Here is a 22742-nt window from a genome sequence, read left to right as displayed (position 1 = left end):
GCCAGGGTGCCACACTGCTCTGTCCCAGACCATCCGGGGGCCTCCGATGGCCTGGGATCCATCCCGAGTGCCTTTACGTCTGGTCCATGTTTGCTAGGACCAGTACTAAACGGTACCCTAGCGAAGCATTCCAGGTCCGGACATTTAGTCCTGGGCTCCTGGTGAATCTGTGGCCCAAGTATTTAAATGAGCCATGTGCGAATCTGGGGCGAAATTCTCCATTATCGGCGCAAAGTCCGCCGATCGGCGCAAATCTGACTTGCGTCACGTTGGAAAAATGGGTTGAAAGTCTCTGGCCCGAAATGGGCTAGCAGCGACGTAACGGGATCCGCGCTTGCGCACGTGGTTGACGCCGTGCAGCGTCATACGCGCCGCACGGCGTGACGGCTCAAAAGGCCGCGCTGCTCCCCCCATCCGACCGGAACACCCGACTGGATGGCTGGCCGCCGCTCAGCACCGAGGTTCGAGTCACGCGATGTGGAGGCGCTCCTGGACGCGGTAGAGCAGAGGAGGGACGCCCTGTATCCCGGGCACGGCCGCAGAGTTGCCCCACGCCACAGCCGGCGTCTGTGGAGGGAGGTGGCAGAGGCCGTCACCGCTGTGGCCCTGACACCACGGACAGGCACCCAGTGCCACAAGAAGGTGAACAACCTCGTCAGAGCAGGCAGGGTGAGCCTCCCCCATATCCCCCCTCCCCCATATCCCCCCCTCCCCCATATCCCCCATATCCACCCTCCCCCATATCCCCCCCTCCCCATATCCCCCCTCCCCATATCCCCCATATCCCCCTCCCCATATCCCCCCTCCCCATATCCCCCATATCCCCCCTCCCCCATATCCCCCCTCCCCCATATCCCCCCTCCCCCATATCCCCCCTCCCCCATATCCCCCCTCCCCCATATCCCCCCTCCCCCATATCCCCCCCTCCCCATATACCCCCCTCCCCTATATCCCCCCTCCCCCATATCCCCCCTCCTCCATATCCCCCCTCCCCATATCCCCCCTCCCCCATATCCCCTTCCCCCAATTCCTCCTCCCCATATCCCCCATATCCCCCCTCCCCCATATCCCCCCTCCCCCATATCCCCCCCTCCCCCATATCCTCCCTCCCCCATATCCTCCCTCCCCCATACCCCCAAGTGAATCCAGCCCTAACCTTAATCTCTGCAATGCACGCGCAATCGATGGCGTGCATTCATATACCTGCCTAACAGTGTTGCCTTTTACCCCTGCCACGCCCCCCCCCCACCGCGCCCCCCCCCCCCCACAGGAGAAGCGCGCACACAACAATAGGGAGCATGTGAGGACTGGAGGAGGCCCCGCTGATGAGAGGCCACTGACCGAACACGAGGACAGGGCCCTGGAACTGGCTGGCGGACCTGACGACCGGGAGGTTGCTGATGCAGAGGTTGGGGGCGTAGTAGCAAGTGAGCCACCGACAGCCCGTCCCCATATCCCCCCTCCCCCATATCACCTGATCACTGTCTGCGTGTCTTCCCATGCATGCTTCATTGTGTATCGCAGGACCAAACGTCCAGGCACCCATCCCCGCAGATGCAGACCGCCCGCAGGATGCCCCTCGGAGGCCATGGGAGACAGAGAGACCCGGACCCTCCAGCATGCGACGCCCGCAGGATGCCCCTCGCACACCACGGGAGACGGAGAGACCTGGAGCAACAGGGAGACGACACCCCCGGCACGTGCGGGAGAGACCACCCAGCGACGAGGGGGCAGCCACAGGCCCCCGTCACATCCGAGCCAGGACACCACTACCCAGGACACCACTACCCAGGACACCACTACCCAGGACACCACTACCCAGCACACCACTACCCGGGACAGCACTGCCCAGGACACCCCTACCCGGGACAGCACTACCCGGGACAGCACTACCCAGGACAGCACTACCCGGGACAGCACTACCCAGGAAGACGAAATACCGGACAGTGACTCAGAGTGGATGGGTGGAGACGAACCCCCACCCCACAGTGCCATGGACTCAGAGTGGGACGAAGAGCACGACACAGCGCCACTGCTGTCACCAACACCCTCCACCATCGCAGAAACACTCACCTCGGTTGGGCACTTTAGTGATGAGGCGTCTGGTACACTCACTGGTGCGCACAACACAGCCGTCCCGGTACAGCAGGTGGAGGTAGGAGCAGCAGAGGGGCCGGGCGGTCGGAGGGCAGCCCAGCCCAAGCGAACATCTGCCGCCCAGATGGATCCCGGGTTCCTGGAGTTTCCACTCCCACACATAGATCCGATGCAACCACCGACCCGGAGACGAGCGAAGAGGGTGACGGCCGGCTTGCGGCGGCTGCAGTCGCAGGTGGAGGAGTCCACCCGCATCCAGGAGCTGGAAGTGGTGCCGGTCATGCGTGCCACCCAGGCCGACACCGCACGGGTGGCGTCCGCGGTGGAGGCAATGGGTGCGACGGTGTCAGACATGGGGAACGGTTTGCGAGGCCTGGGGCTTTCCGTGCAGGCGGCGTCTGTGGCCCAGGACATGGCTGCCCTCACACAGGAGGCCATGAGCCAGTGCCAGCGCCAGATGGCAGAGGCGCTCAACACCACAGCCCAGTCTCAGCAGGCCATGGCCCAGTCTCTGCTGGCCATGGCCCAGTCTCTGCAGGCCATCGCTGAGGGCATCGGCGCCAGTGGCCATGTGCGAGCCGGCGTCGCACTGTCACAGACAGGGTTTGCCAACCCCCTGGGCTCCATGGCTGCAAACCTGCAGTCCCCTGTCGATACCAGCATGGGCCTCCAGGACTGGCAGCGCCAGATGTCGGGGGGGCGTCGGATGGCCAGTCCGTTCGCATCCCCCACCCATGTAGAGGCCTGGGGGCCATCGGGCACCCCGACGGAGGAGGAGGTGGTGTGGTCCGTCCCGGCTCCCCCTGTAGGGGTGGTCCCGGAACACCGCGACACCTCGGACTCCCCCCCTTCCGTCCCAGGTGCATCGGGTGAGCAACGGGCAGGACAGACTGGCAACTCGCCATCCCAGTCGCCCGGGCCGCAGCCTGGCCCATCTAGGCCAGGACGCCCCAGGAAACGATCGCCAAAGGGATCCAGTGTCAGAGGGCAGGAATCACAGGAGTCCACCTCCAGTTCTGCTGTACCGTCTGGGGAACCACGTAGACGTAGTCAAAGGGCCTGTATGGCCAAACAATTCGACATTGAGTAAGTTGGCACGGGTGCAGGGCACAGATGAGTTTTAGGGGCTAGGGCACGTGCATGAACTCGTTTGGTTATTAAAGTCAATGTTACACCTACAGAAGCTGCCTTTGTGCTCTGTCCAAAGCGTGCGGGGGTGTCATGTATGTTGAGCGCAAGTGTGTGTGTGAGGGGTGGTCTTACCTCAGCCCCAGGTGAGTCTGCCCAGTTCCCCCTGGGCCGCCATCAACATCCCCCCGGGCAGAGGACGGGACCGTGCGCTGCAGTGTCACAGCCGCATGCAGGGATGGTCCGGGTGGATGGTGGTACTGCGGCCATGGATCAGACATAGTCCAACGATGTGGAGCCAGGAGCTCACCGCAGGGCGGGTTGTCATCACCCTCCATGGCCTGCAATAGACACGCATCCACCCGCAACTGTGTGAGCCCGGCCTGTTGTGCCGCAGGTGGATCGGCAATGGGGGGGGGGTGTGCATGCGGGTGGGGTGGGTGGGGTTGGGGAGGGGGGTGAGGGTGCTGGATGGATGCATGGGTGGGGGGTGTGGGTGGTCGGCTGTTGCCATGGTGTGCGGTCTGTGGCCATACTGCCCGATTCCCACGCCCATCTAGTCAGTGAAGCGGGCGGCTATCAGTCTGTCCCGTGCCCGCTGGGCCAGCCGGTAACGGTGGACAGCCACCCGCCTGTGTCTACCCCGTCTGCCCTGACCATTGCCCCCATCCCCCTCATCTGGGGAGGACTGCGCCTCTTCCTGCTGCTCCTCCACTCCGCCCTCCTCTGCCTGCGGCACATCGCCCCTCTGCTGGGCTATGTTGTGTAGGACGCAGCACACCACAATGATGCGGCCGACACTATCTGACCGATACTGGAGGGCGCCCCCAGAGAGGTCCAGGCACCTGAAACGCATCTTCAGCACGCCAAAGCACCTCTCTATCACTCCCCTTGTCGCTACATGGGCATCATTGTAGCGGTTCTCCGCCTCATTGCGTGGCCTCCGTACAGGCGTCATCAGCCACAATCAGCCCTGTCACCCAGCAACCAGCCCCTCAGCCGGGGATGGCGTCCCTCGTACATGCTGGGGATGGATGACCGCGACAACACGTATGAGTCGTGTGCACTGCCTGGGTAACGGGCGCAGACTTGCAGGATCATCATGCGGTGGTCGCAGACCACCTGTACGTTCATCGAATAAGTCCCCTTCCTATTGGTGAACACGGCCCTGTTACCTGCAGGTGGCCGCACGGCGACGTGCATCCCATCAATCGCGCCCTGGACCATGGGGAACCCGGCCATGGCAGAGAAGCCCATGGCCCGGGCATCTTGGCTGGCCCGGTCCACAGGGAAGCGGATGTAGCGGTGCACCATGGCATATAGGGCATCTGTCACTGCCCCGATGCACCGATGTCTGCGATATGCCGGACAGGTCCCCACTTGGTGCTTGGAATGACCCCGTTGCATAAAAGTTCAGGGCCACCGTAACCTTGACGGACACGGGGAGAGGGTGTCCCCCGCCAGTGCCACGCGGTGACAGGTGTGCCAGCAGGTGGCAGATGTGTGCCACGGTTTCCCGCCTCATCCGGAGTCTCCTCCTGCATTCCCGGTCCGTGAGGTCCTGGTATGACTGCCGGGGCTGGTACACACGGGGCACCCTCGGGTGCCTCCGTTGCCGTGGGGCTGCGACGTCCTCCTCCCCCTCCTCGTCCTGTCGGTCAGGTGCCCCTCCAGTCTGGGTGGCTGCCACCTGCCCCTCTGCGGCAGCCTGCGCCGCCTCTCTGGCACGCTCCTCCTCCTCCTCCTCATCCAGGGCAACATGGACATTAGCGGCTGCCGCCACGGCGGCCAACATCGCTGGATGATCGGAAAACATGACGGCCTGGTGGGGGGGGGGGGGAACGACGACATGTCATCATTGCCCATATCCCCTCCTTCCCCCCAGCCAGGTGGCATGGACCGTATGGGTCCAACTGTAGAGCAGTAGAGGCTTCTTCATTAAATGTTTTTAAGATAAAGATAGATAGATTTTTGAAGAATAAAGGGATTAAGGGTTATGGTGTTCGGGCCGGAAAGTGGAGCTGAGTCCACAAAAGATCAGCCATGATCTCATTGAATGGCAGAGCAGGCTCGAGGGGCCAGATGGCCTACTCCTGCTCCTAGTTCTTATGTTCTTATGTTCTTATTAACTGTTGGAGGCTGGCACCTGGCCAGGTGGACCAACTCACTTGCCCTCGCACCCCCCCTCCCCGGCACGGACCCCCCCATCCCCCTCCCCAGCACGGACCCCCCCCATCCCCCGGCACGGACCCCCCCATCCCCCTCCCCGGCACGGACCCCCCCATCCCCCTCCCCGGCACGGACCCCCCCCCCATCCCCCTCCCCGGCACGGTCCCCCCATCCCCCTCCCCGGCACGGACCACCCATCCCCCTCCCCACACGGACCCCCCATCCCCCTCCCCGGCATGGACCCCCCCCATCCCTCTCCCCGGCACGGAGCCCCCCATCCCCCTCCCCGGCACGGAACCCCCATCCCCCTCCCTGGCACGGACCCCCCATCCCCATCCCCGGCACGGACCCCCCATCCCACTCCCCGTCACGGACCCCCCATCCCCCTCCCTGGCACGGAGCCCCCATCCCCCTCCCCGGCACGGACCCCCCATCCCCCTCCCCGGCACGGACCCCCCCATCCCCCTCCCCGGCACGGACCCCCCATCCCCCTCCCCGGCATGGACCCCCCCCATCCCCCTCCCCGGCACGGACCCCCGCATCCCCCTCCCCGGCACGGACCCCAACCTCCTCCCCGGCACGGACCCCCCCCCCCCATCCTCCTCCCTGGCACGGACCCCAACCTCCACCCCGGCACGGACCCCCCCCCATCCCCCTCCCCGGCACGGACCCCCCCATCCCCCTCCCCGGCACGGACCCCAACTTCCACCCCGCCACGGACCCCCCCCCCCATCCTCCTCCCCGGCACGGACCCCCCATCCCCCTCCCCGGCACGGACCCCCCATCCCCCTCCCCGGCACGGACCCCCCATCCCCCTCCCCGGCACGGACCCCCCATCCCCCTCCACGGCACGGACCCCCCATCCCCCTCCCCGGCACGGACCCCCCATCCCACTCCCCGTCACGGACCCCCCATCCCCCTCCCCGGCACGGAGCCCCCATCCCCCTCCCCGGCACGGACCCCCCATCCCCCTCCCCGGCACGGACCCCCCATCCCCCTCCCCGGCACGGACCCCCCATCCCCCTCCCCGGCACGGACCCCCCATCCCCCTCCCTGGCACGGACCCCCCCCATCCCCCTCCCCGGCACGGACCCCCGCGTCCCCCTCCCCGGCACGGACCCCAACCACCTCCCCGGCACGGACCCCCCCCCCATCCTCCACCCTGGCACGGACCCCAACCTCCACCCCGGCACGGACCCCCCCCCCATCCCCCTCCCCGGCACGGACCCCCCCATCCCCCTCCCCGGCACGGACCCCAACTTCCACCCCGACACGGACCCCCCCCCCATCCTCCTCCCCGGCACGGACCCCCCCCATCTCCCTCCCCGGCACGGACCCCCCATCCCCCTCCCCGGCACGGACCCCCCATCCCCCTCCCCGGCACGGACCCCCCATCCCCCTCCCCGGCACGGACCCCCCATCCCCATCCCCGGCACGGACCCCCCATCCCCCTCCCCGGGACGGACCCCCATCCCCCTCCCCGGCACGGACCCCAACCTCCTCCCCGGCACGGACCCCCCCCCATCCTCCTCCCCGGCACGGACCCCCCCATCCCCCTCCCCGGCACGGACCCCCATCCCCCTCCCCGGCACGGACCCCCCATCCCCCTCCCCGGCACGGACCCCCCTCCCGGCACTCCCCCGGAGCCCATCCCACTCTAACCCCCCCGCCCCCCGCCGCACACACACACACACAACCCGAGACACACCTCTCCTCACACATTTAGACTGCGGCCACGCCATTGCCTGCCCAGCGGCCAACCCCCCAGGCCGTCACTCACCTCCACGCTTGTTGGCGTGAACCTGGTGCACAGGTTTACGCCGATGAAAAGGAGGTTTGATTTACGTCGATGTGAACGGTCATCACGTCGACGGGACTTCGGCCCATCCGGAAGGGAGAATATCGGCAGGCCGAAAATCGGCTGCCTTGCGCAGACCCGTGCCATTCTCCGACGTCAGCGGCGCCATTAACGCCCCGCCGACTTTTCTTCCTTCGTAGACTTCGGCAACCGGCGGGGGCGGGATTCACGGCGGCCAATGGCCATTCTCCGACCCGCTGGGGGGTCGGAGAATGACGCCCCTGGATCTCGCCCAGTAAGGGCAAGATCCAGATCACACTGGACGGAACAAGTCGGGTGACTCGCGATCGTTCGGCGCCCAGCACGGAGCCTGATTTTGGGCTCGCGAATGATTCACCTGTTGTGCCCGGATTCATGCCATGTGCAACACGGTACTGAATCATGCCCTTTATATCCTCATGATAGGACAGATGGGGCCTCAATTAAATATCTAATTCAAATGACAACACCTTCAGCCTATCTCCCTCAGTACTGCACTGGGATTTGTCAGTCTTGACTTTCGTGCTCAATTAAACACAGGAATCCACAACCTTCGACTCAGAGGTAAGAGACAAGACTAATCATGGGTAACACAAAGGATGGTAGAGCTGTGATTCTTCCTCCCGCAAAAGGCTGGACATACTTGCTGAACTCAATTTTAAATCTGAGAGGAATATATTTTTGCAAGCTAAGGTTATAGGGGATTATAACATAGAACATAGAAAATACAGCACAGAACAGGCCCTTCGGCCCACGATGTTGTGCCGAACCTTTGTCCTAGATTAATCATAGATTATCATTGAATTTACAGTGCAGAAGGAGGCCATTCGGCCCTTTGAGTCTGCACCGGCTCTTGGAAAGAGCACCATACCCAAACTCAACACCTCCACCCAACACCAAGGGCAATTTGGACATTAAGGGCAATTTATCATTGGCCAATTCACCACATCTTTGGACTGTGGGAGGAAACCGGAGCACCCGGAGGAAACCCACGCAGACACGGGGAGGACGTGCAGACTCCGCACAGACAATGACCCAAGCCGGAATCGAACCTGGGACCTTGGAGCTGTGAAGCAATTGTGCTATCCACAATGCTACCGTGCTGCCCTTAAGAACAAATAAATCTACACTATATCATTTTACCGTCATCCATGTACCTATCCAATAGCTGCTTGAAGGTCCCTAATTTTTCCGACTCAACTACTTCCACAGGCAGTGCATTCCATGCCCCCACTACTCTCTGGGTAAAGAACCTACCTCTGATATCCCTCCTATATCTTCCACCTTTCACCTTAAATTTATGTCCCCTTGTAATGGTGTGTTCCACCCGGGGAAAAAGTCTCTGACTGTCTACTCTATCTATTCCCCTGATCATCTTATAAACCTCTATCAAGTCGCCCCTCATCCTTCTCCGCTCTAATGAGAAAAGGCCTAGCACCCTCAACCTTTCCTCGTAAGACCTACTCTCCATTCCAGGCAACATCCTGGTACATCTTCTTTGCACCTTTTCCAGAGCTTCCACATCCTTCCTAAAATGAGGCGACCAGAACTGTACACAGTACTCCAAATGTGGCCTTACCAGAGTTTTGTACAGCTGCATCATAACCTCACGGCTCTTAAATTCAATCCCTCTGTTAATGAACGCGAGCACACCATAGGCCTTCTTCACAGCATAGAGCCAAGACAGGTGGATGGGCCATTGTCTCATTGCATGGTGGCAAAGGTTCGAGAGGCCTAACTGCCTACTCGTGTTCCTGTGTTAACCCAGACTTGTAAAGAAAGAAACATTGATAAAATACTTTCAGAAAGAAAATGGTGTTTAATACCAGTGTGGATCTTCATCCTGTATTATTTAAATAAGAAAATGGGTTAGTGCAAGAATTACCTCTAACATTAATCCATGTCACTAAAGTTGAATTTCATGAAACCGAAGGCAAAGTATTGACGTGGTTAATAAATTTGCTGGGTGGCAGGACAAAGAGAGTCTGAGGAGATGGGAAAATTACAAACATTTATAGGTGGCTGATGGGCACAAAGAAAACACCGATTGAAGAAATGAAACAAAAGTGGGAGGAAGAGACAGCACGGTAGCATTGTGGATAGCACAATTGCTTCACAGCTCCAGGATCCCAGGTTCGATTCCGGCTTGGGTCACTGTCTGTGTGGAGTCTGCACATTCTCCCCGTGTGTGCGTGGGTTTCCACCGGGTGCTCCGGTTTCCTCCCACAGTCCAAAGATGTGCAGGTTAGGTGGATTGGCCATGATAAATTGCCCTTAGTGTCCAAAATTGCCCTTAGTGTTGGGTGGGGTTACTGGGTTATGGGGATAGGGTGTAAGTGTTGTCCTTGGGTAGGGTGCTCTTTCCAAGAGCCGGTGCAGACTCGATGGGCCGAATGGCCTCCTTCTGCACTGTAAATTCTAATATCTATGATAAGAGTTGAATATGGAATTGGGATGGGGGCTGTAGAGTGAAATTATGCACAGGTCAATACTTCATCTTTATCCTTTCATGTCTTTCATCTCTTCATCTCTGTATGTGCCACTATCAGCACCCTTTTTAGCCTTAATCACCCCCATTTACATTCCTTTTGTCTTTCTGTTCATGACATCATTGTCTTTTTTTTTATAAATGTTTTATTGAAATTTTTTTCCCAAACAACAATTTTTCCCCTCTTACAAAGCAAACGCAACAATAACAATACAGAAATTTTAAACAATACACAAGTAACAAAACCCCTTTATCTTTGACCTAAACTAAACCCCCCCTCCCCCCCCCCCCCCCCCCCCCCCCCTGGGTTGCTGCTGCTGGTCATCTGTCTTCCCTCTAACGTTCCCCTAGGTAGTCGGGAAATGGCTGCCACCGCCTGGTGAACCCTTGAGCCGATCCTCTCAGGGCAAACTTTATCTGCTCCAGTTTAATGAACCCCGCCATATCATTTACCCAGGCCTCCAGTCCGGGGGGTTTCGCCTCCTTCCACATGAGTAGGATCCTGCGCCGGGCTACTAGGGACGCAAAGGCCACAACGTCGGCCTCTTTCGCCTCCTGCACTCCCGGCTCTTCCGCAACTCCAAATAGAGCTAACCCCCAGCCTGGTTTGACCCGGGCCTTCACCACCCGCGAAATCACTCCCGTCACTCCCTTCCAATACCCTTCCAGTGCCGGGCATGCCCAAAACATATGTGCGTGGTTTGCCGGGCTCCCGCCACACCTCCCACATTTGTCCTCCACTCCAAAGAACCTGCTCAATCTTGCTCCCGTTATGTGTGCTCTATGTAGCACCTTAAATTGAATCAGGCTAAGCCTGGCGCATGAGGAAGAGGAATTTACCCTGCTTAGGGCATCAGCCCACATACCCTCCTCTATCTCCTCCCCTAGTTCTTCTTCCCACTTTCCTTTTAGTTCGCCCACCGACTCCTCCCCCTCTTCCCTCATCTCTCGGTAAATCTCTGACACCTTGCCCTCTCCGACCCACACCCCTGAAAGCACCCTGTCCTGTATCCCCTGTGTCGGGAGCAATGGAAATTCCCTCACCTGTTGTCTAGTAAATGCCCTCACCTGCATATATCTCAAGAAATTTCCCCGGGGCAACTTATACTTTTCCTCCAATGCTCCCAAGCTCGCAAAAGTCCCATCTATAAATAAATCTCCCACCCTCCTAATTCCCAACTGGAACCAGTTCTGAAATCCTCCATCCATTCTTCCTGGGGCGAACCTATGGTTGTTCCTGATTGGGGACCCCACCAGGGCTCCCCGCACCCCTCTCTGTCGCCTCCACTGTCCCCAGATATTTAATGTTGCCGCCACCACCGGGTTCGTGGTAAACTTTTTAGGTGAGATCGGTAGCGGCGCCGTCACCAGCGCCTCTAAACTCGTCCCTTTACAGGACTTTCTCTCCAGTCTTTCCCACGCCGCTCCCTCACCCTCCATCATCCATTTACGTATCATTGCCACATTGGCGGCCCAATAGTAATCGCCCAAGTTCGGTAGTGCCAATCCTCCTCTGTCCCTACTACGCTGAAGGAACCCCCTCCTTACTCTCGGAACTTTCCCTGCCCACACGAAGCTCGTGATGCTCCTGTCTATTTTATTAAAAAAGGTCTTAGTGATTAGGATAGGGAGACATTGAAATACAAATAAGAACCTCGGGAGGACCATCATCTTAATTGCTTGCACCCTGCCCGCCAGCGATAGAGGCTGCATGTCCCACCTCTTGAAGTCCTCCTCCATTTGTTCTACCAACCGTGTCAGATTAAGTCTGTGCAAGGTTCCCCAGCTCCTAGCGATCTGAATCCCCAGGTATCGGAAGTTTCTTTCCACTTTCCTTAGAGGCAAGCCTTCTATCTCTCTACTCTGGTCCCCTGGATGTATCACAAATAATTCACTCTTCCCCATGTTTAGCCTATACCCCGAGAAATCCCCGAACCCCCTCAAAATTCGCATAACCTCTATCATTCCCCCCGCTGGGTCCGACACGTATAACAATAGGTCATCCGCATATAACGAGACTCGGTGTTCTTCTCCCCCTCTAATCACCCCTCTCCATTTCCTGGAGTCTCTCAACGCCATGGCCAGAGGTTCAATTGCCAACGCGAACAACAATGGAGACAGCGGGCATCCCTGTCTTGTTCCCCTATATCGTCGGAAATACTCCGATCTATGTCGACCTGTAACTACGCTTGCCGTTGGAGCCCCATAAAGAAGTCTAACCCAGCTAATAAACCCGTTCCCAAACCCAAACCTCCTTAACACTTCCCATAAATACTCCCACTCCACCCTATCAAATGCCTTCTCTGCGTCCATTGCCGCCACTATCTCTGCCTCCCCCTCCACTGGGGGCATCATTATCACCCCTAATAGTCGTCGCACGTTAACATTCAGTTGTCTCCCTTTTACGAACCCTGTCTGGTCTTCGTGCACCACCCCCGGGACACAGTCCTCTATCCTCGATGCCAGTACCTTTGCCAACAATTTGGCGTCCACGTTCAACAATGAAATGGGTCTATAGGACCCGCACTGCAACGGATCTTTATCCCTCTTCAAAATTAACGATATCGTCGCCTCCGACATCGTCGGGGGTAGAGTCCCCCCTTTCCTGGCCTCATTGAACGTCCATGACATCATTGTCAATCTCCACCTATCGCTGGTGTTACTCTTATTCGCCTTAGTTTTATCAGCTCTAATTCTGTCACCTTTGCTCACGAGTCGCCGGGTATCTTTCTGATACCGCCACGTGGTTCAAGCTCTAGTAATGATTAATAAGGCAGCACACCGCTTAGTAAACGTTAAATCAACGATCATTTATTATATCCAGCAATAAATACTTATACAATAATCCTACTTTCTAGACTACTACCTACCACTACAGGCCAATACTTAACTTTGGGAATGGCCCACCAGGTCAGGGAAATGAATGGTTTATCGAATTGGGTCTGGCCTGCGGGATTCAAAGGCTGATACAGGTCGATGGCTAGGAGTCTCTATCGGGTAGCGATCGCTGGAGTCAAACTTACGGTTTCTTGTCGATGGTTCTTGCGAAGGTTGTGAGCAGGAGAAGAAGGGAGAGAAAGGTCGATCTGAACTTGGCCCCTTTCTTTATAGTCCCCAGGGGCTTCCCGCCTCTCGGGGTGGACCTTGACCCTGGTCCCAAGTGATTGGACTTGGTCCCAATCACTGGGTTTGATATGCTCCAATAATGGGGCGATTCCTTGATCGGGGGGTGGTCGTTCACCTTTCTTTGTCTCGGCCACTGCTGGCGCCGAGAGGTCTGGATCGGCTTTCAATTGCTAATTTGTTGCAATTGTTCCCGGGGATCGGCGATTAAACTGCAGATGGCTGGGTTGATGTGCTGCTAATGGTTGCAGGTATCGATCTGGGCCGACTTCCCCAGAGCCGAATACACTGTTCTGTCTGCAGCTGTCCGTTTGTGTCCTGTTGGCTGCTTTTCCCATCAGCCTTTTCAGTTAGCCATTTTAGATCGGGGTTTGGCCAAATTAATCGGCAATCAGCCATTTTAGGTGGCTACATTCCCTCCTTGTGATCCTAACGCGAAGCGTGAAGGATCACATAAATTTGTTCTTTCCGTTCCCTGACCGGGGGGGGGGGGACACCTCCTACATGGCCCCAACTCTGACCCTAGCTATGCACCAAAAATGTTTACCTAAACAATTCTAAGGGCGCTATGTCAGGCAGGGGCATGCATTTACAAAATAAAAACTTGGAACCTCTAATTTTACCTGAATACACTATACTCACTAAACATTGCATTATCCTATCTTCCTAAAACATACAACAACAATCACAACATTGACTTCCGGGTGCGGCGATGCAGAGCTAAGCTGCACGAGTCGGCAGCTCCCACTACCAAGGACTTTCGGGCTCGCTAGAGGAGCCCCAACGGAACTTTTTTTGACAAAAACACGTGGGGAAGGGAAGAGAAGGTCCCCCTCCAATGCCTATGAAACAGACCCAAAGTGCAACGGCCAGAAAAGTGGCACGGGAGCAACGGCAGAAGCAGGGTAAAGAAAACAAAATGGCGGCGGCCAGGGACAAAGGGGAGCTGCAGGAGTTCATCAAGCGCTGCTTCGAAGAGCAGCGCGAGGAGATGCGCAAGGAGATGCTGGTGCCTATGCTTTTGGCAATTGAAGGACTCGGGATCACCCAGAAGGCCCACGAGGTTAAGATCCAAGAGGTAGAGAAAAGAGTCAGCCAGAACGAGGACGAGCTCGTGGGCCTGGCGGTGAGAGTGGAGCAGCGCGAGGCGCTACTCAAGAGGTGGGCGGGAAGACTCGAAGACCTGGAGAACAGGTCGAGGAGACAGAATCTGCGGATCCTGGGTCTCCCTGAAGGAGTGGAGGGGACTGATGCCGGGGCATACGCGAGCACGATGCTTGGGGCGATGATGGGCGCGGAGGCCCCTTCGAGGTCGCTGGAGTTGGACAGGGCACACCGGGTGCTGGCGAGGAAGCCCCAGGCAAATGAGCCGCCAAGGGCGATGGTGGTGAGGTTTCACCAGTTCACGGACAGAGAGTTGGTCCTGAAATGGGCCAAGAAGGAGCGGAGCAGTAAGTGGGACAATGCAGAGATCCGAATATACCCAGACTGGAGCACGGAGGTTGCAAAGCGGAGAGCGGGTTTCAACCGGGCCAAAGCGGTGTTGCACCGGAAAGGAGTGAAATTCGGAATGCTGCAGCCAGCGCGACTGTGGGTCACATACAAGGGCCAACACTATTACTTCGAAACGCCTGAAGAGGCGTGGACCTTTGTACAAGCCGAAAAGTTGGACTCTAACTGAGGGTTTGTGAGGGTGGGGGGGATGTTTGAGGTTTGATGTGTGATGGGTGTTGTATATAGGGGGTCAATCACGCGCAGGAAATGTTATATGGGCTGGGGGAGAGAGACAAGGCCGCGACAGGAGCTGCGCCAGAGGGGGCGGAGTGGGCTGTGGAAAGCGCGGGGTTTCTCCCGCGCGCGGGAAGAAAGGCGGGAAGGGGAACGAAGGAACGCATATGGATTGGGAGACTCCCACACGGGGAGGTCAATGGGACGGCGGGGGAAGCCGGAGTCAGCGGGTGTCAGCTGACTTACGGGAGTGACATGGGGGGAGCAAAAAAGCTAGACAGGGGTCTAGCGGGGGTGAGGGGAGGTGGGGAGGGGGGGAAAAAGGGTTGCTGCTGCACTGGCCGAAAAGGAATGGGATACAGAGGAGGTGGCCAAGACGGGGGCCCCCCGTCTGGGGGACTGGAGGGTAAGAGAGGCGTGGACACGGGACTGGCCCAGAGTGAGAGCCCCTCCAATCCGGCTGATAACGTGGAACGTGAGGGGGCTGAATGGGCTGGTGAAGAGGGCTTGAGTGTTCGCGCACTTAAAGGGACTGAAGGCGGACGTGGTCATGCTCCAAGAGACTCACCTGAAGGTGGCGGGACCAGGTCAGGTTAAGAAAGGGATGGATAGGACAGGTATTCCACTCGGGACTGGACGCGAAGAATAGAAGGGTGGCAATATTAGTGGGAAAGCGGGTGTCATTTGAGGCCAAGACTATTGAGGTGGACAATGGAGGGCGATATGTAATGGTGAGCGGTAGGCTGCAAGGGACGTGGGTGGTGTTGGTAAACGTATACGCCCCGAACTGGGATGATGCAGGATTCATGAAGCGCATGTTGGGGCGCATTCCGGACCTGGAGAAAGGAGGCCTGATAATGGGAGGGGACTTCAATATAGTGTTGGATCCAGCACTGGACCGCTCCAAATCAAGGACTGGAAAGAGGCCGGCGGCGGCCAAGGTACTTAGGGGGTTTATGGATCAGATGGGGGGAGTGGACCCATGGCGGTTTGCAAGGCCGCAGGCCAGGGAATTTTCTTTCTTTTCCCATGTACACAAAGCCTACTCCCAGATAGATTTTTTTGTTCTGGGCAGGGCGCTCATCCTGAGGGTGGAGGGGACGGAGTATTCAGCCATAGCCGTTTCGGACCATGCCCCGCACTGGGTGGAACTGGAGCTGGGAGAGGAGAGGGACCAACGCCTGCTGTGGCGGCTGGATGTGGGACTGCTGGCGGACGAGGTGGTGTGTGGGAAGGTGAGGGGGTGTATCGAAAGGTACTTGGAGGCCAACGACAACGGGGAGGTGCGGGTAGGGGTGGTATGAGAGGCGTTGAAGGCGGTGATCAGGGGAGAGCTAATCTCCATTAGGGCTCATAGGGAGAAGACAGAGGGTATGGAAAGGGAGAGGTTAGTGGGGGAGATTTTGAGAGTGGACAGGAGGTACGCAGAGGCCCCGGAGGAAAGATTACTTGGGGAAAGACGACGGCTCCAGACGGAGTTTGACCTGTTGACCACAGGGAAGGCGGAGACACAGTGGAGGAAAGCGCAGGGGGCGACCTACGAGTATGGGGAAAAGGCTAGTCGGATGCTGGCACACCAGCTCCGTAAAAGGATGGCAGCGAGGGAAATAGGAGGAGTCAAAGATGGAAGGGGAGCCACGGTTCGGAGTGCGACGAAAATAAACAAGGTATTTAAGGCCTTCTATGAAGAGCTGTACAGATCCCAGCCCCCAGCGGGGGAAGAGAGTATGAGACGATTCCTAGACCAACTGAGATTCCCGAGGGTGGAGGAGCAAGAGGTGGCTGGTTTGGGGGCACCAATTGGGTTGGAGGAGCTGAGCAAGGGTTTGGGGAGCATGCAGGCAGGGAAGGCCTCGGGACCGGACGGGTTCCCGGTGGAGTTCTACAGGAAGTACGCAGACCTGTTGGCCCCGCTACTAGTGAGGACCTTTAATGAGGCAAGAGAGGAGGGGACCCTACCTCCAACAATGTCGGAAGCGACAATTTCTTTGATCCTAAAGCGGGACAAGGACCCACTGCAATGTGGATCGTACAGGCTGATCTCACTCCTTAATGTGGATGCAAAGTTGCTGGCAAAAGTGCTGGCCACGAGGACCAAGGACTGTGACCCGGGGGTGATCCACGAGGACCAGACGGGATTTGTAAAGGGCAGGCAGCTAAACACCAATGTGCGGCGGCTCTTAAACGTTATAATGATGCCATCGGTGGAGGGAGAGGCGGAGATAGTGGCAGCTATGGACGCGGAGAAGGCCTTTGACCAAGTAGAGTGGGAGTACCTCTGGGAGGTGCTGCGTAGGTTTGGGTTCGGGGGAGGGTTTATCAGTTGGGTTAAGCTCCTTTACAGAGCCCCGGTGGCGAGTGTAGTGACGAACCGGCGGAGGTCGGAGTATTTCCGACTGTATCGAGGGACAAGGCAGGGTTGCCCCCTGTCCCCCCTGTTGTTCGCATTGGCGATCGAACCATTGGCCATGTCATTGAGGGAGTCTAATAAATGGAGAGGGGTGGTCCGAGGGGGAGAAGAGCATTGGGTGTCGCTATATGCGGATGACCTGTTGCTGTACGTGGCGGATCCAATGGAGGGGATGGTGGAGGTCATGCAAACTCTGAGGGAGTTTGGGGAGTTTTCGGGCTATATGCGCAATGTAGGGAAGAGTGAGCCCTTTGTATTACAGGCGGGGGACCAAGAAAGAGAGATAGGGGACCTACTGCTGAGGACGGCGAAGGGGGGCTTTCGGTATCTGGGGATCCAGATAGCCAGGAGTTGGGGGGCCCTACATAAACTGAATTTGACGAGGTTGGTGGAGCAAATGGAGGAGGATTTTAAAAGATGGGACATGTTACCGCTCTCGCTGGCGGGTAGAGTGCAGTCGGTCAAAATGGTGGTCCTTCCGAGGTTTTTGTTTGTGTTTCAGTGCCTTCCCATCGTGATCACTAAGGCCTTTTTTAAGAGAGTAGGTAGGAGTATTATGGGGTTTGTGTGGGCGACCAAGACCCCGAGGGTAAGGAGAGGGTTCCTGGAACGCAGTAGGGACCGAGGAGGGTTGGCGCTGCCAAACCTGGGGAGCTACTACTGGGCAGCAAATGTGTCGATGCTCCGCAAGTGGGTTATGGAAGGAGAGGGGGCGGCATGGAAGAGGATGGAGATGGCGTCCTGTAAAGGAACGAGCCTGGGGGCGCTGATGACGGCACCGCTGCCGCTCTCGCCGACAAAGTATACCACAAGCCCGGTGGTGGCGGCAACGCTAAGGATCTGGGGCCAGTGGAGACGGCACAGGGGTGCAATGGGAGCATCGGTGTGGTCCCCGATCAGGGGTAACCATCGGTTTGTCCCGGGGAAGATGGACGGGGGGTTCCAGAGCTGGCAGCGCGCGGGGATCAGAAGAATGGGGGACCTGTTCATTGACAGAACGTTTGCGAGCCTCGGGGCACTGGAGGAGAATTTTGAGTTACCCCCGGGAAATGCCTTTAGATATATGCAGGTGAGGGCTTTTGTGAGGCGACAGTTGAGGGAATTCCCGTTGCTCCCGGCACAAGAAATTCAAGACAGAGTGATCTCGGGTGTATGGGTCGGGGAGTGCAAGGTGTCGGAAATACACCAGGCGATGAAAGAAGGGGAAGCGCTGGTAGAAGAGTTGAAGGGTAAATAGGAGGAGGAGCTGGGGGAGGAGATCGAGGAAGGTCTGTGGGCGGATGCCCTAGGTAGGGTTAATTCCTCCTCCTCGTGTGCCAGGCTCAGCCTGATACAATTTAAGGTGGTTCACAGAGCTCACTTGACGGGGGCGAGGTTGAGCAGGTTCTTTGGGGTAGAGGACAGTTGTGGAAGGTGCTCAGGGAGCCCGGCGAACCATGTCCATATGTTTTGGTCATGCCCGGCACTGGAGGGGTTCTGGAGAGGAGTGGCGGGAGCAATATCTCAGGTGGTGAAAGTCCGGGTCAAGCCAACCTGGGGGCTAGCAATATTTGGAGTAGTGGACGAGCCGGGAGTGCAGGAGGCGAAAGAGGCCGGCATTCTGGCCTTTGCGTCCCTAGTAGCCCGGCGAAGGATCTTGCTAATGTGGAAGGAGGCGAAGCCCCCCAGCGTGGAGGCCTGGATAAACGATATGGCTGGGTTCATAAAGTTGGAGAGGATTAAGTTCGCCTTGAGAGGGTCTGCGCAGGGGTTCTACAGGCGGTGGCAACCGTTCCTAGACTATCTCGCGGAGTGTTAGAGGAAGATCGGTCAGCAGCAGCAGCAACCTGGGGTGGGGGTGGGGGGGGGGGGGGAACGTCCTGGGAGGGAGGGGGGAGGAGAATGGGGACTGCCTGGGAGGGTGGATGAGCAAGTGATAACATGAAGGGTTGGGGAAACTGGCACGTATGGGAGAGAGCCAGCGTACAAAGACAGGTAAATATATCATTTTGCCATGTATATATCTTGCTCTGCGCGATTTCTCGTTATTTTGTAACGGAGGTGGGGTTATTGTTTGTAAGGGAGGAAAGTTGTGTTAAAAAACTTTAATATATATGTTTTTTTAAAAAACAATCACAACATTTAATATACTCTTTCCTGGCTTGGCAGTCAAGCTCAGGATCATACATTTTTTTGTTTATGACAAGTTTTGTACATCTTTTATTTACAGAAAAACGCAAGTGCGTGTTCTTTATTATCGTGTTATAGGTCGCGGGGGTCGGGTCATAACCGAATATAGGAGATCGGATCCGATATACCGGGGTTCGAGCGCGGTACGCTCTCCTTCTCCATTTGCGGAGGCGCATAGTCTGCACTGCACAGCAGAGTATCGCCAACGCTAACAGTGCTTCAATTACGTAGGACAGGGAGTACCAGGTTATGAATCTTGCACACCAGGAAGATGCAGTGTCGCTGGTGACTGGGCTTTGGGTACTGCGGGGCAGAGAAACATTAACGGCAGGAAGGTTTGGAGTAATGGGGTCCGCGTTCCCGCGCAACCAAATGTTCATCAAAAAGATGTTGAGCACGATGAAAGAAGTCCTCATGGCTGTCCTCTTTCTTTTTCTTTCTTTGTGTTCTCTGTTTTCTCTGGTCCTGGAGCTTCTGGAGGTCTGTAAAAACAAGCATAGTATCTGTAATTACCCTGTGACTTTGAGTGAAACACCGAGTGAAATACTTGTCCCACCCATCCCTTCCTCAACCTAACCTGATCCTTCACCCGGTGGTGCATCGCCTGTAGAAAAATCATCTCTGCTTTCATACCCCTTAGGTGTGCAAAAACCCAGGACCTCTTAATCGACCCATTTAGCCCTTGGACATTCCACGTTACAACTCTTACTGGAGGCTTAGGTCTCCATTCCCCTCGACCGTCCACCATCATCCCCCACTGGTTCTACCTCCTTTAATACTACCCTGAACCTAGCCCATCCAAGGTGACCCCCCCCCCCGCCTTTCCGCCCATGACCACGCTCAGACTCCAAGTCTGCCACGACGTAATCGCCCCCCACCATCTCGCTGGGCAGAAATCACTGAAAGTTCAGGACAGGTTGGGAAAGCAGTTAATAAATTATACAGAATCCTGTGTTTTAGACATAGGGGCATAGAGTTCAAAACCAAATGAGTTATGAATCTTCATAAAACACTGGCTCAGCCTCAACGGGAAGGATGTGAAAGTTTTAGAAAGGGACAGAAAAGATTTACAGGAATGGTTCTGAGGATGAGAGATTTCAATTACGTGGTTAGATTGGCAAAGCTGGGGCTGGTCTCTTTGGAGAAGAGAAGGTTGAGAGGAGATCTGTTAAGATTTGTTCAAAATCATAAGCAGTCTGGAGGGTGTTAAATGGGGAGAAGCTGTTCCTATCGGCAGACGGTTGGGAACCGTGAGGTGATTAACAAAAGAACCAGAGATGACATTAGGAAAATATCTTTATGCAACATGTGGTTGGATCTGGAATGCACTGCCCTAGTGTGTGGTGGAGACAGATCCAATTCCAGTTCAATTATCCCCCTTGGCATAACCTTCAGACTCCCCTCCATTACCCTTCAGCCCGAACCTTCTACTTGGAATGAAAATCGCTTATTGTCACAAGTAGGTTTCAAATGAAGTTACTGTGAAAAGCCTCTAGTCACCACATTCCGGCGCCTGTTCGGGGAGGCTGGTACGGGAATTGAACCTGTGCTGCTGGCCTTCATGAATGTCCAGGTGAATGTGCATGTTCCCTACCTTTCTAACCATCCCACCCCAATTCACATTGATCTCCATGACCTCCTCCTTCCCACCCACCCTTGCAAGTCCACTTCTGCCTTCATATCCCCACCAACCACCTTCGCTGCTCCTTTTACCGCGACCACCATACCTTCACTCTACAGGCCCCTTCTGCCCACTCTGACCCTCATCATTCCTTCCTTCCATGCCCACTCTCAGTTCGCTCTCCAGGAAGCAGTCATCGATTCCACAGTCCCCTCTCCTTCATGTTCACCTGGACATTCCACCTCCTCCTCACTCTTCCTTCCCCTCTCTGTCTCCCTTGCACACCCACCTTCCCCTCACTCCTACATCAGCCCTCACTCCTACCTCAACCCATACACCTTCCCTCATTTGTATTCCATCCCTTAGCCATTCCTGCACCCTCACAGCTATATCCCCTCTTGTACCCTTCTCCCATAAGACATAGGAGCAGAATTAGGCCACTCGGCCCATTGAGTCTGCTCCGCCATTCAATCATGGCTGATATTTTCTCATTCCCATTCTCCTGCCTTCTCTCCACAACCCCTGATCCCTTTATTAATCAAGAATCTATCTATCTCTGTCTTAAAGACACTCAATGAATTGGCCTCACAGCCTTCTGCGGCAAAGTGTTCCACAGATTCACCACCCTCTGGCTGAAGAAATTTCTGCTCATCTCTGTTTTAAAGGATCGTACCTTTAGTCTGAGATGGTGTCCTCTGGTTCTAGTTTCTCCTACAAGTGGAAACATCCTCTCCACGTCTATCCAGGCCTCGCTGTATCCTGTAAGTTTCAATAAGATCATCCTTCTAAACTCCAATGAGTACAGACCCAGAGTCCTCAACCGTTCCTCATATGACAAGTTCTTAATTCCAGGGATCATTCTTGTGACCCTCCTCTGGACCCTTTCCAAGGCCAGCACAGCCTTCCTTAGATACGGGGCCCAAACCTGCTCACAATACTCCAAAGGGGGTCTGACCAGAGCCTTATATAGCCTCAGAGGTCCCTCCCTGGTCTTGTATTCTGGCCCTCTTGACATGAATGCTCACATTGCATTTGCCTTCTTAACTGCTGACTGAACCTGCACGTTAACCTGAAGAGAATCGTGAACAAGGACTCCCAAGTCCCTTTGGCTTCTGATTTCCTAAGCATTTCCCCATTTAGAAAATAGTCTATGCCTAAATTCCTCCTTCCAAAGTGCATAACCTCACACTTTTCCACATTGTATTTCATTTGCTACTTCATTGCCCACTCTCCTAGCTTGTCCAAATCCTTCTGCAGCCCCCTTGCTTCCTCAATACGACCTGTCCGTCTACAGATCTTTGTATCATCTGCAAACTTAGCAACAGTGCCTTCAGTTCCTTCTTCCAGATCATTAATGTATGTTGTGAAAAGTTGTGGTCCCAGCACAGACCCCTGAGGCACACCACTAGTCATCGGCTGCCATCATGAAAAAGACCCCTTTATCCCCACTCTCTGCCTTCTGCCAGTCAGTCAATCCTCTGTCCATGTTAGGATCGTACCTGTAACATCATGGGTTCTGAACTTATTTAACAGTCTCCTATGCGGCACCTTGTCAAAGGCCTTCTGGAAATCTAAATAAATCATGTCCACTGGTTCTCCTTTGTCTAACTTCCTTGTTACCTCCTCAAAGAACCCGAACAGATTTGTCAGACCATGACCTCCCGTTGACAAAGCCGTGCTGACTCAGTCCTATTTTACCATTCACTTCCAAGTACTTCGCGATCTCATCTTTAATAACAGACTCTAAAATTTCCCGTCTTCTGCCTCCCTCCCGTACAGTCCTCTGGGACCCTTCCTGCCTCCAGGGATTCCTGAAAGATCATCAACAATGCCTCCACAAATTCCGCAGCTATCTCTTTTAAGACCCTGGGTGTAGTCCATCCGGTCCAGGTGACTTATCCACCTTCAGACCTTTCAGTTTCCCCAGAACCTTCTTCTTTGTAATGGTCACTGCACTCACCTCTGCCCCCTG

This window comes from Scyliorhinus torazame, chromosome 6, assembly GCF_047496885.1.
Source record: "Scyliorhinus torazame isolate Kashiwa2021f chromosome 6, sScyTor2.1, whole genome shotgun sequence".
Lineage (NCBI taxonomy): Eukaryota > Metazoa > Chordata > Chondrichthyes > Carcharhiniformes > Scyliorhinidae > Scyliorhinus > Scyliorhinus torazame.
Note: the sequence above shows the minus strand (reverse complement) of the source record.